We start from the raw sequence: 14,519 nt of genomic DNA, 5'->3' as shown, positions 1-14,519 counted from the left end.
ATGTTACTGAATGGTCTGGCTAACCCTGCAGTTAGAAACAATCAGCTCTATGGGTGATAAATTGACAGAGGCTCTGCTGCTGATCATGAAATAGCAGCTGTTTAAAGGTAATGTGCTTCTATTTCAGTGCCTTTGGAAGTACAGAAAACAATGATCTGTGTTAAAGGAAAGTTGCCATTTCTAGAGCCCCAGTTTCTGTTGTGTGTGTACAGGAAGGTTTGAATGTGTAGCAGGTAGTTTGGTCAAGGTTTCAATCTCATAGACTTTAAGGTCAGAAGGGACCATTATGATCATCTAGTCTGACCTCCTGCACAATGCAGGCCACAGAATCCTACCCATCCACTTCTATAACAAACCCCTAACCTATGTCTGAGTTACTGAAGTCTTCAAATTGTGGTTTGAAGACCTCAAGCTGCAGAGAATCCTCCAGCAAATGACTCATGCCCCATGCTGCAGAGGAAGGCGAAAAACCTCCAGGGCCTCTGCCAATCTGTCCCGGAGGAAAATTCCTTCCCAACCCCAAATATGGTGATCAGCTAAACCCTGAGCAAGCACCCAGGAAAGAATTCTCTGCCGTTACTCAGATCCCATCCCATCTAACATCCCATCACAGACCACTGGGCATACTTGCCTGCTGATAATCAAATAACAATTGCCAAAATGAATTGCCAAAATTAGGCTATCCCATCATGCCATCCCCTCCATAAACTTATCAAGCTTAGTCTTAAAGCCAGATATGTCTTTTGTCCCCACTACTCCCCTTGGAAGGCTGTTCCAGAACTTCAGTCCTCTAATGGTTAGAAACCTTTGTCTGATTTCAAGTCTAAACTTCCTAGTGTCCAGTTTATACCCATTTGTTCTTGTGTCCACATTGGTACTAAGCTTAAATAATTCCTCTCCCTCCCTGATATTAATCCCTGATATATTTATAAAGAGCAATCATATCCCCCCTCAACCTTCTTTTGGTTAGGCTAAACAAGCCAAGCTCTTTGAGTCTCCTTTCATATGACAGGTTTTCCATTCCTCGGATCATCCTAGTAGCCCGTCTCTGAACCTGTTCCAGTTTGAATTCGTCCTTCTTAAACATGGGAGACCAGAACTGCACACAGTATTCCAGATGAGGTCTCACCAGTGCCTTATATAACGGTACTAACACCTCCTTATCTTTGCTGGAAATACCTCGCCTGATGCATCCTAAAACTGCATTAGCTTTTTTAATGGCCATATCACATTGGTGGCTCATAATCATCCTATGATCAACCAATACTCCGATGTCCTTCTCCTCCTCTGTTACTTCCAACTGATGCGTCCCCAATTTATAACTAAAATTCTTATTATTAATCCCTAAATGCAAGACCTTGCACTTTTCACTATTAAATTTCATCCTGTTACTATTACTCCAGTTTACAAGGTCATCCAGATCTTCCTGTATGAGATTCCGGTCCTTCTCTGTGTTAGTGATACCTCCCAGCTTTGTGTCATCCGCAAACTTTGTTGGCATAAAAAGCGGGAATGTGCTAAGGTCAGTAATAAAAAGGTTAAATAAGATTGGCCCCAAAACAGATCCCTGAGGAACTCCACTAGTAACCTCCTTCCAGCCTGACAGTTCACCCTTCAATACCACCCATTGTAGTCTCCCCTTTAACCAGTTCCTTATCCACCTTTCAATTTTCATATTGATCCCCATCTTTTCCAATTTAACTAACAATTCCCCATGTGGAACCATGTCAAATGCCTTACTGAAATCGAGGCAACTTACCGAATGTCACACAAATTAGTCCATCCCTCCCCATATTCAGTCTCTGACGGGAATGTTAGAATGAGGCAGAAAACTGGGAAAGTATCACAGTAGGAATACATTAAAAAGTGGGATTAATCAGAGCTGGGCTGCAGACAGAGCCTGTTCTACAGCTGGTGAAGTGACAGGGACACACTCCCGCTAGTGCCGGCTCTGAAATAACAGCAGAAGCAGATAGAAGAGAATGAGCTCATGGGCAGCTGCCCTGTCAGTGCATCACTCACCTGGCACGTGTTACACAAAACACAGCACTTCCCCCACCCACCACCACTTCATTATACTGTCCATGGGGCTGTTTGTCCTGCAGGACTTTGATCTCCCCGGGTGGTCCATGGTGATTCATAACAGAGCCATTGGGGAGCAGGAGTCATCCCAATGGAAATCTCTGCACTTCTTTCTCAGTGTTACCTTCTTAGCCCTGGCTTTGGAGATGACATTAGCCTTACTCCTGTCTTGATTTTAGGTAGGATTGTGATCACCTTCTGGGGCTTGGCAGCTTACAACTTTTGAGGGCTTTTCTCTGCCTTTTTGGTCCCTGCTGCAGTCAGTACATTCTAGACATGGGCATGGTGACCTCCCTGGGGATCTTGACAGCTTTAGCCAGCTTCTTGGTGGCTATTTTCCTGCTCACAGCCACTGTCTTCTTCTCATGCCTTGTCCTGGGGGCCCAGCTGCTGGTTGAATGGGAAGGAGCCAAAGTGCTGGTGACTTTAGCCCGCACCAAGTGGCCTTTGCTCATCAGACTCCTGAACCCCAACTGGATGTGGTTCTTGTTCTTCTGCACAGCACAGCCCTGGAAAAGAGGGATCTGCAAATGTACATTCATATGATCCCTTTGTTTAATTGATGAAAACATAAACTAGACACTTAGAGGATTGGAACTGATTTCAGCTGATGGGCAGGTGTGCTAGGTTTTTATGCATTTGGACAGTGAAATGTTGAGTGTTACATTCATTTCAAGCATCCCCGTATTGTGGAGCTCCTGAACATAATGGACAATGGAAATAAAAATGTTTTCCCTTTTTTTAAAAATAAAAAATAAGAGGCTTATTAGAGAGAACTTGGATTTGAAGCAAGGACCACTTGATCTGTAGTCAAACACTCTACCACTGAGCTATACCCCCATGAGAGCAGATGCTTTCCCCATTGTAGCTGAAGCACATCAGTGATTCCAATAGCAGGGGCAGGTTCTCTCTGAGGCACAGAGATTTTTCGGGGAGTTGGTGGCTCCTTTCTTTCCTCACTCTGGAGTAAACTGAGCTTTTTATTCCATGGTACATGTTTTATGGACTAACAGCAGCAGCTTGAAGAAAGAGGAGAGTGAATATCTCACTCTCAGGGCTGAAGGTGGCCACGTCCCCTCTGTCTGACCGTTGCCATTGCAGGAGAGAAGGTTTCAATGGAGTTGAATGCCCTGGCTCAGACTAGAGACACAGAAAGGTTTTGCTGTTCATTGAACAGCAAAGGAAATTGTGTCTGTATGTGAAACTGAGGAGGGACATGAAATGCCCACAGGGTGGCGCAATGCCCTAAGCTAAGGCAGGAGGGGGAAGGAAGGGGGCTGAGGAATGACTGAGGTGGACTCACCTGGGATTGAAATGACATTTGTTTGTGTCGGGCAGTGAGAAATGTGACATTAATTCAGATGCAGGGTTGAGGCTTCTTTAGCTCCTTGTAGAACTTGAACTTGATTTCCCTGAAGGGAAAAGGGGAAAGTCTGGGGCGGCCTTTAGTCCCTGGCTGGAGCAGTGTGTGAAAAAGGCTCCAGCTGGCAATTACAGGCCACTGAGGCTAACGTCAGTACCAGGCACATTGGGTGGAATTGTAGAGCCCAATTATTAGACCCATCGGTGGAGGGAATTTGCTGGGTGTAGCGGGTGGTTCCCTGCTCCTGCCCTGCGGGGCTTGAAGCGCCCAGGAGAGGGCTGGGGTTGGGGCAAGGAGCCTGGGCTGACTGGGGGAAGCAGGCTCAGCTGTGGCCATGCCCCAGTCAGGCCCAACTGGCCCCTATAAGAGGCTGTGAGCCAGGAGCCCAGTCAGTCTCCCTCTGCTTGTAGTGAGAGAAGGGCCTGGCTGCAGGGACCTAAGCAAGACACCTAGATTGGGAGCAGGGCTGGGGAAGGGCCAGAGAAGCTGGGGGCTCTGGCCTGGAAAGCCCCAGGCTGCAGGCCTGACTATAGGCTGAATAGGTGCAGGGCTGCAATGGGGCAGCCCAGGGGGAAGCAGAGGCGGCAGGTCCAAACCCCTTTGCCTGTGATGAGTGGCTCATACTGCAGTCTGCCCCAGTGAACGGGGGCTGGATGGAGACTGGGCAGTAGCCGAGACTGAGGTGAAGTGGGGATAGTGGGTGGAGGTTCTCCTGGGAGGGGGAGACCCAGAACTGGGGGGGTACTGCCAGGGTAAAAGGGGAACCAGGGTCCTGGGAGGGACAGGGGGCCAGCTGCAGTAAGGCAGATCACCAGCCTGCAGAGGGCGCTCTGACAGCTGGAGAGCTAATTCCCAGGACTACCAGCAGGAGGTGTCGCCGGGTGAGTCTGCCCCCGCTTACAGTGGGGAAGAATGAACATGGTTTTTGTAAAGGAAAACCATGCCTCACAAATCTACTATAATTCTACGAGGGAGTCAACAAGCATGTGGATAAAGGTGATCCCGTGGATATAGTATACTTAGATTTTCAGAAAACCTTTGAGAAGGTCTCTCCCCAAAGGCTCTGAAGCAAAATGGGATAAGATGGAAGGTCCTCTCTGGGATAGGTAACTGGTTCAAAGGCAAGAAAGAAAGGGTCTGATTTTCAGAATGGAGAGAGGTAAATAGTGGTGTCCTCCTGGGGTCTGTACTGGGACCAGCACTGTTAAACATACTCCTGAGTGATCTGGAAAAAGGGGTAGACAGTGAGGGGAAACATTTGCAGATGATACAAAGCAACTCAAGTTAGTTACGTCCAAAAGAGAGTGCAAAGTGTGACAAAGGGATCTCAACAAACGGAGTGACTGGGCAGCAAAAAGGCAGATGAAATTCAATGTGGATCAATGCAAAGTAATGCACATGGGAAAGCATCCCAATTCTACATCTAAACTGATGGGGTCTAAATTAGCTCTTACAACTTAAGAAAGAGATCTTGGAGTCACTGTGGATACTTCTCTGAAAACATCTACTCAATGTGCATTGGCAGTCAAAAAAGCCAACAAAATGTCGGGAAGTCCTTAGGAAAGGGATGGCTAGCAAGACAGAAATATATTGCCTGTCTATAAATCTGTGGTATGCCCACATCTTGAATACTGGAGCTGGTCCCCCATCTCAAAAAGATATATCGGAATTGGGAAAGGTACAGAAAAGGGCAACCAAAATGATTGGGGTATGGAACTGCTTCCATGTGAGGTGAGATTAATAAGACTGAGGGGAGTTTTCAGCTTGGAAAAGAGATGACTAAGTGGGGGCTAGGATAGAGGTCTATAAAATGATGACGGGTTTGGAGAAAGTAAATAAGGAAGTATCAGAGGGGTAGCCGTGTTAGTCTGGATCTGTAAGGAAGTGCTATTTACTCCTCATGACACAAGAACTGGGGTCACCCGATGAAATGAATAGACAGCAGGTTTAAAACAAACCAAAGGAAGTATTTCTTCACCCAACACGCAGTCAACCTGGGGAAACTTTGCCAGAGGATGTTGTGAGGGCCAAGACTATAACAGGGTCCACCAAAGAACTAGATAAGTTGATGGAGGACAGGTCCATCATTGGTTATTAGCCAGGATGGGCAGGGATACAAAACCATGCTCTTGAAGTGTCCCCAGCCTCTGTTTGCCGGAAGCTGGGAATGGGCGACGGGATGGATCACTTGATGATTCCCTGTTCTGTCAATTCCCTCGTGGGCACCTGGCATTGGCCACTGTGGGAGGACAGGATTCTGGGCTGGCTGGACCATTGGTCTGATCCAGTATGGCCGTTCTTATGACCAATAGAGGGCAGTCCCCACCAGCAATATTTATATTTGGTGCACTGAAAGGACTAACTTTCCAAAGCTTACCAAAATGATTAGTGAAAGTGTTTTGGAGAAAAACATTAAACAGAACAATGCAAATGAAAACTGGGAGCTATTGTTTAAGGAGCTTGTTAGATGGGGCATAAGCCACATTGCCTAATTAGCTGAGCTTGCAATGGCCTTCCACTCAACTCCCTGACATTTCTCCGTCTGCAAATGTGGTACCCATTTTAAAACCTAGATCCAATCAATTACAACATGTCAGGGAAGATTCTAGGCATCAATGATCTGATCATTGCGTTGATGGCGGTAAACAAGAGCTTCCTAAGAGCCACCCTCATCCTCTCTCCCCTTTCTGGTCCCGCATCCTCTGCAAACTTTCGAAGACAGATGCCTCGTGATGGCCTTTGATTGTGGGGATGTTGCCTCTTGGTCAGGGTTTCGGCCCTTTTGGGGGGAAGGATGCAGCAGATGGCGGGGGAGCCCTGGGCCTCCCATGGGCTCTGACCCAGGGCACTCTGAGGGCAACACTTCTTACCACCCCGCTATTGTCCTAAGTTCACAGTTTATCACAGGAAGCTCTGACGGGTGTCAACTCACTGATACTTCTTCTCAGCCGGGCGTGGCGTGGCAGCTCTCTCCTTGGGTTGGCAGCTGCCTCTGTTATGCTGACAGATCCAGGCTGGTGACGCGGTGGTGGGTGGGATTGAACCAGGGACCTCTGGAGCTTAGTGTGAGGGCCTCTACAGCATGAACTAAAAGCCACCCGGCTGTTAGCGAAGGCTGTATAGAAGACATGTTTTACTGCTCCCTCTAAGTGATCTCGGTCCCACTAGCTGGGACACCCCACCACCCCCTGGAGGTGTGTGGGTTACGTAGTTCCCCTAGCTGAGGAAGCGCATCCTGAGCTTCGGAGAGTTCCCAGCTGTAATCCTGGACGACCCCTGTAACAATGCGACCACTGGCAGAATGCTACTGAGAGTATCAATTCAGGACAAATTGCTTGGAGCAGGGCAGTCACAGCCCGAGGCTGGGTGCCCTTTACTATTAAAGCACGTCACAGCAGCCATGCAGAGAGGACTTCGGTTTTACCCCACTGGCCAATCGGACGTCAGACAAGCAATTCCCTCACCTATTCCAGTTCCCTTGTATCACCACCAGCACCACTCCTTATGGGGATGAATGGTTATGAAAACCAATACCCCAGTAAAAGAAAATGGGTTCTCTCAAAGGACCCCAAAGGACCAAGCCCCAGATGCAGGTCAATAGATGAGTCAGATCTTACCCACAAATCACGCTTTTGCAAATCCTTTAGCATTGTTATGGAAAAATTGATCCATGTGTTGTGTTTTCAATCAGATCAGCCTGAGGCCTTTTATTGATTAGAAGCATGCAGGGGAGAACTGTTATGGAAATGGCCTCCCCGAAGCTGGTTACAGATAGCCTTATAAAGCTTGAAACCACAATTGTAATATACAAATTACATAAATAATTTCCTTATTATTTTGCTAAAAAAATATTGCAAAGTTAATGCTGATTGGAGCAGGAGTAAATTTATTCCATATTAGGCTTTTCCTATTCTTACTTATCTGTTCTATGCGGTTACGTGTTGACAGTAGGGATATTACAAAATTGTTTTTCAGTCGGGACTGTTAGGACTTTCCACTGTCTCCTCTGTGCCCCCCTACTTGGCTTGTCTGGCCAGCCCTGGCAGCTTGACATGAGGCCTGGGCCTACAAGGCCTTGGATAACACTGGATTTTCCCTTACAACATCTAAAATATAAAGGTTTATTCATAAAAAGAAAAAATATAGATGAGAGTTAAAATTTTTAAAGAAATTAATTACACACAGTAATGGGAAAGTTCTTGGTTCAGGCTTGTAGCAGTGATGGAATAAACTGCAGGTTCAAATCAAGTCTCTGGAGTCCATCCACAGCTGGGATGGGTCATTCAGTCCTTTGTCTAGAGCTTCAGTTTGTAGCAAAGTCCCTCCGGAGTCATGAAGCAGGACTGAAAATAAGATGGAGACGAGGCATCAGCCTTTTATAGTCTCTTGCCATGTGGTCTTTGCTTTCTTTGTCCCAAGGACACTCTGTCCAGCACGTGGCACAGAAAAACCTTAGAGTTCTGTCCATAGGCAGGTCCCTGCAGACCTTGCTGAGTCACAAGGCATATCTGCCTTCTCTCAATGGGTCGATTGTGTAGCCGATGGTCCTTAATGGGCCATTAAGCAGGCTAGGCAGAACTGACACCAACTTGTCTGGGGTGTTCCCCAGAAGCAGAGCACAAGTTTGAAACACGGACAGCATAGAGCCAATATTCATAACATCAACTACAAAAATGATACACAGTTAGAGATTGGCTGATTATAATGATACTATCAGAACCTCTCCATAGACCTCTTACACGACAACCTTTCTACAATATTGGCTGCAAATATAGAACAGTGGTCGCAACAGTGATCTATACAGTTACAGATTATGTCAATAACATCACAGGAGGTGACATGGCATCAGTGAGACTGATACTGGAATACTGTCTCCAATTTTGGTGTCTTCATTTGAAAAAGATGTTGTGAAATTGGAGCTGGGGCAGCAAAGAGCCACCAAAGGTTCTGAGGGCTGGAGAAAAATGCCTTCTAGTGAGCTATTGAAAGAGCTCAATCTGTTTAGCTTATCAAAAGAAGATTGAAAGGTGACTTCATTGAAGTGTTGAAGTGCCTTAATGGAGAGAAAAGATTGGGTATTAAAGGGCTCTTTAATCTAGCAGAGAAAGGCATAAGAAGACCCAATGGCGGGAAGGTGAAGAGAGACAAATTCATATTACAACTAAGGCACAAATATTCAACAGCGAGGATGATTCATCACAGGAACAAGCTACCAAGGAAAGTGGTGGATTCTCCATCTCTTGATGTCATTTCATGAAGACTAGATGCCTTTCTGGAATGTGTTTGCCTCAAAAGTAGCTCTTGTGTCATACAGGAGGCCTGTGATTTGCAGGGGGTCAGATTAGATGCTCTAATGGTCTCTTCTGGCCATAAAGTCGACTAATTACTGAAAAACTGAGTGTAGCATTGGGAGCAGCGTCTGATGTTTTCCTGTCTAGCCGGCTTGCTGCCCAGAACGAACGCTCCTTGAGTGGGGTGATCCACAGGGAGCAGCTCAAACCTGCAAAGTGCCTGGCCAGGGGCAAGACATTGGCACAGCAAGGGAGGGGTGTGGCAGTGACATCACAAAGGCCTTTTGCAGGACCTCAGCCTATTGGTCCAAGGTGGTGGGGAGGTGGTGACGTCACAGAGAGATGCTGACATCAGGCAGGCAGGACAGGGGCGAGGGGCCAGGGAAACCTCAGAGACCCCTGTGGCTTTGCTCCAGCAAGTCTCCTTCTCCAGGTCTCTCTTTGAGGCCTGAGAGAGTATTCGGGTTCATGGACGTGAGCGCCAGGAGGAACCTCTTTCGAGTTTTCTCCTTCCCTTTTAGTGATTTTACTAGAAAACAGCCGTCCCTGTTTAGAAGGTAAGAGCCTCCTGGAGGTGTGAAACCTGTTCAGTCTGATCCATCTGTTGCAGGGCAGTGCTCTGCAGTTCCCACTGTGGGAGGTCCACCCAAAAATGGGGGGCTGAACTAGTGCTCGGGCAGTGATCCCCACCAGTGACCTGGGCCATCCTTTGGGCTCTCTGGTGAGAACCCTCAGCCTCCCGTCCTCTACCCTGATTGGCTGAGCAGGGGGTTATTGACAGGGAGGAGACTCAGATCCTTGTTGGTCTCTTTTAAGACCAAGGAAATAAGTCAGAACCAGTTCTGTGTTTGATGAATTTTGCTGCTTCTCTGCATTAATGGTCTCTGAGCAGTTCATGATTCTCTCTAACATTGCAGGTTTCAGAGTAGCAGCCGTGTTAGTCTGTATCTGCAAAAAAAACAGGAGTACTTGTGGCACCACACGATCCATTGTCTACAGCCAAGCTCTAAGATACAACCGTATTTGCTCCAATCCCTCGGACAGAGATAAACACCTACAAGATCTCTATCAAGCATTCTTAAACCTACAATACCCACCTGCTGAAGTGAAAAAACAGATTGACAGAGCCAGAAGAGTACCCAGAAGCCACCTACTACAGGACAGGCCTAAAAAAGAAAATAACAGAACACCACTAGCCATCACCTACAGCCCCCAACTAAAACCTCTCCAGCGCATCATCAAAGATTTACAACCTATCCTTAAAGATGATCCCTCACTCTCACAGATCTTGGGAGACAGGCCAGTCCTCGCTTATAGACAGCCTCCCAACCTGAAGCAAATACTCACCAGCAACCGCACACCATACAACATAAACACTAACCCAGGAACCTATCCTTGCAATAAAGCCCGATGCCAGCTCTGTCCACATATCCATTCAAGTGACACCATCACAGGACCTAATCACATCAGACACACCATCAGGGGCTCGTACACCTGCACATCTACCAACGTGATATATGCCATCATGTGCCAGCAATGCCCCTCTGCCATGTACATTGGCCAAACCGGACAGTCTCTACGCAAAAGAATAAATGGACACAAATCTGACATCAGGAATCATAACATTCAAAAACCAGTGGGAGAACACTTCAACCTTTCTAACCACTCAGTGACAGACTTGAAGGTGGCAATTTTGCAACAAAAAAACTTCAAAAACAGACTCCAAAGAGAGACTGCTGAACTTGAATTAATATGCAAACTAGATACAATTAACTGTGGTTTAAACAAAGACTGGGAATGGTTGGGTCATTACACCAATTGAATCTATTTCCCTATGTTAAGTTCTCCTCACACCTTCTATGGGCCATCTTAATTATCACTTCAAAAAGTTTTTTTTCCTCCTGCTAACGATAGCTCATCTCAATTGATTAGACTCTGCCTGTTGGTATGCATACTTCCACCTTTTCATGTTCTCTGTATGTATAAATATCTCCTGTCTGTGTGTTCCATTCTATGCATCCGAAGAAGTGAGCTTTAGCTCACGAAAGCTCATGCTCTAACATTGCAGTTCTCCTCAAATACTTGCTGAATAATTACTGTGCACTGTTGTTGATCTGGAGCTCATCACAGAGCTCTTTATTCAGGTCATTCAATGTCTGAAATTCAAGATCTGATGGTTAGTTTGTAAAAGCGGCAAAGAGTCCTGTGGCACCGTATAGACTAGCAGATGTTTTGGAGCATGAGCTTTTGTGGGTGAATACCCACTTCAGCGGATGCTTGTAGTGGAAATTTCCAGGGGCAGGTATATTGAAAATCAGGGCTCTTGGGTCCTATTCCAACTCTGCCACTGACTGGCTGTGTGACCTAAGAGAAGTTAATTCTCCTTTCTCAGCCTTAGCTTCTCCCTCTTTCGAGTAGGGATAATAATGATCCGCTCCTACCTACTTCACGGTGGGTGGAGGCAGGGTAGGCTCTAAGTTTTTTGCCGCCCAAAGGAAAAAAAAATTGGCTGCCCCCACCCCAGCCCTGGGCTCCCCCCATAACCCTTTCTGCCCGAGCCCTGGGCTCTGCCCCCCCCCGCACCCCCTGCTGCCCCAGCTTTGGGCCTCCCCCCCCCCAGCAGCCCCCTGCCGCCCCAGCCCTGGGCTGCCCCTTCCCCACCAGTGCTCCCCCACACACACCCTCTGCTGCCCCAGCCCTGGGCTCCCCCCACACACCTGCACCCTCCTTTCGCCCCAGCCCTGGGTCACTGGTAACTTGCTCCCAGGGTGGGTCATTCAGCAGGAATTTTGGATGTGCACAGAACACAGACAGGACTGGTTCCCGCATGGTTACAGAGCTGCAGGAAAGTGGAACAATTTTCAGCTTGTGTGATTGGAGGATACCTGGATGCATATTATAAGACTGTCCTCCATATATGAGGAAAAGTTGAGGTGCCTTTATTATTCTTTGTTTCTATGGGGAATTTGCCAGTGCAATATTACTGTCTTCCTTTTAAACAAACAAAACTAGAAAAAAAATGGCAATGGCTGTTGAAAATAGCAATTCCAGTCTTAAAAACCACTGGGAAGCATTTCTTGCTCAATTTTATCTAGTAGGATGCCCCTGGAACAATGGGATCGAGAAACCTGCATCACTGAAAGTGCAGCCATGGAGTCACCACACAGCAGCCTTGCCTAGCAGGGGCAGGGGGGCGAGAAGCGACATCATCCGAGCTCCCTGCATCCAGGTCACTTTCCTCAGCCGGGCTGCATCAGGGGAGGGCAGAGAGCAGCAGCTTCTGATGCTCCCCTCACAGCCCAGCCCAGGTGGGGAAAGTGACCAGGACGCAGGGAGCACATAGTGTTGCTCCTCGCTCCCCCCAGCCTCTGTGGGGCCACGGAGGAGCATTGGGGCAGGGGAGAGCAGTGAGCACCTTTGCACGGCCACACGGTGCCCTTTGACCCCCTGGAGCCCTGGGCAGCTGCCGTGGGCCCCACCCCTAAGGCCGGCCGGGCTCCCAGCACGAACAGCAGAGACACAGGAGACTGGCCACCCACTGAGCAGAGGTAGCCTGGGCGGCTCGTAATGGAGGCTTGGGGGCTCAGCCTCCCAAACCTTGCGTCGCCAAGGGGACAGTGGGGCCCATGACTAGGGGCCCTGGCCAAATTGGGCCCCTGGAAAAGTCTCCCCATGTCAGCCCCAGGGCTGGAGGAGCTCCCACTCCCTGCTACGGCCTGGGGCTGCAGCAGGGCACAGAGCTTCTCTGGTCTCGGGGCCGCAGCGGGGCCGGGTAAATGAGTGACAGGGTGGGGCCAGTGGGGAAGGGATGGAACAGAGGTGACAGTGGGCGGGGCTGTGGGTGGAAGGGGTGGACGGGGCGGAGCCACACACAGAAGTGGGGCAGGGTTCGGTGCTGGGGCCCCTGCACTTGTTCTCCCTTTCCCTGGGCTTTGGCATCACCAGCCCCTGCTTAGCGAGTAGGGGTCAGTGGTCCCCAAAATGTGGGGCAGGACTCCTAGGGGGACACAGGAAGATTGATGGGGCACCTCAAGGCCTGAGCCAGACCCCATGGAGGGCAGGGAGGGAGCCCCACTCAGCCCCACTCTGCCCCAGCTCTTCCCCAACCCCACCCTCAGCCTGGGCCCTGGCTCCCAGCCCGGCCTCGACCCCCTTACCCCTGTCCGCACCCCTCTCCCCAGCAAGCAACGGCCCCACTCCCAGCCCGGTTCTCGACCGCGGCTTCCGAGGCCACAGCCATGGATACGAGGGCGCAGTGTGAAATGTTTGGGGACCACTGGGTTAGGGTGACGTCCTCAATCGCTTCTCTGCAGTCCAATGAAAGCGATTCCTCCCCACCCTCCGTCAGGACGGCCTAGGTACGTTCTGCTGCCCTTCACTCGTACAGGAAGGAGAATAACATTTCATTCCACTCAATCCTAAAGTGATGTGTAACCCACCACCATCCCAAACTGGTCATTTTGTGGAAGCGGCCCCACCATGCTGCATAGCTAGGCAGAGTAGGGGTGTCTGTGCAAACACGGCCTGTTCCTGAAGTCTTCCCCCAGCTCCTCACTAGATGTGAGGGGGGAGCTCATTCAGCCCCTGCTTATGCTTAGTATTTAAAAACTCCTTAGTGGCCCTATCTCTGCCGGCCTTAGATTTCTCCTCCTGTCCACTTCTTGACAGCTCGGATGAGGTGGCCGAGTCGTAAAGGTGATGCTGCTAATCCATTGTGCTCTGCATGCATGGGTTCGAATCCTATCCTCATGGGATGCATTTAGTCTTCACCCTCCTTTATAGACAACCATCTCCCCCTTTGGTACAATGACAGACCCAGCAATGTTGCTTCTGTTACCCAAAATTGGGCCAGCTAGTAAGTGTAGGGAGGACTAATGACCCCCCAGAGTTTGGCAGAAAGCAGCACATTTATTATATTGATAGCTAAGCTCAAAAGAAGGGATGGGGGGGTCACACTCACACTTGCATACTCACGCTCCCAGGACAGGCCTGGCACTGGAGATGTCAGGATCCTTTAGGGTAAGTGTCCCCCAGTGCCGCAATGGACGGTGCGATGGAGGTAAGTCTTCCCGAGGCGCGATGGAATGTAACGCAGCGAACCACTGGCCAGGCGGTCGGGGTGAAGGGCATTCACTGGAGGTACAAGCTTGTGAGTGACTCCTGAGCACAGGGCCCCTTCCCCTTTTACGGACCTGCTCCTCATGGCCTGCGACTGGAGATAACTTGGCTGCATCTGGTGGGTCACACTCCAGCTCAGCCAGTGTCCATGCAGTGTCCCTGCTCTGGGTGTGCGAGTGCTGCCTAATGAGAGTCCCAGACACCTTGTCTATCTAGGAGCTCTTCTGATCTTCCAGCTGTTCAACCAGCCCCTTCATCCCACAAGCATTGCAGGAGGGAGGGGAGGGGAGGGGGAAAGCCACTTCACAGGCATTCAGAGAGGGAGAGGAGACAAGCAGGGGAGGGGGGAGTGTAACAGACCTTTTGGGCATACAGGTGATACAGAGCACACAGATCACTGCTGCTCCTACAACAGGGTAAGTTCTCAAGCAGCATGTTTCTTACTCTGCTCATCTGTCAGTTTTGATGATTATCGATGGAAATATTTTGCCATTGGGTTGTGTGTTTCCACAGAAATTGACATTTACCAACAAATACGTAATTCTTCCAGTCCTGCCTAGTCTGCAGTTGGTGGGTTTAGAGGGACACATTCACTCTCCCCACCCCCCATGCCAGGCCTGTGCTCTCAACTTCCCACACTGCTGGGATCCTTCCCTGGTCTCCCC

General features: G+C 49.1%; 1 non-coding gene across 1 annotated transcript; it reads right to left on the bottom strand.

Moving 5' to 3' along the window:
• Positions 1 to 2,850: 2,850 nt before the first annotated feature.
• On the bottom strand, positions 2,851 to 2,922 carry TRNAC-ACA. The gene has a single exon. It is a non-coding gene; the product is annotated as a tRNA-Cys (tRNA).
• Positions 2,923 to 14,519: the final 11,597 nt, after the last annotated feature.

This window comes from Mauremys reevesii, linkage group 14, assembly GCF_016161935.1.
Source record: "Mauremys reevesii isolate NIE-2019 linkage group 14, ASM1616193v1, whole genome shotgun sequence".
In the NCBI taxonomy this organism is placed as follows: Eukaryota; Metazoa; Chordata; order Testudines; family Geoemydidae; genus Mauremys; species Mauremys reevesii.
This window is presented reverse-complemented; position numbering and strand designations above follow the sequence as displayed.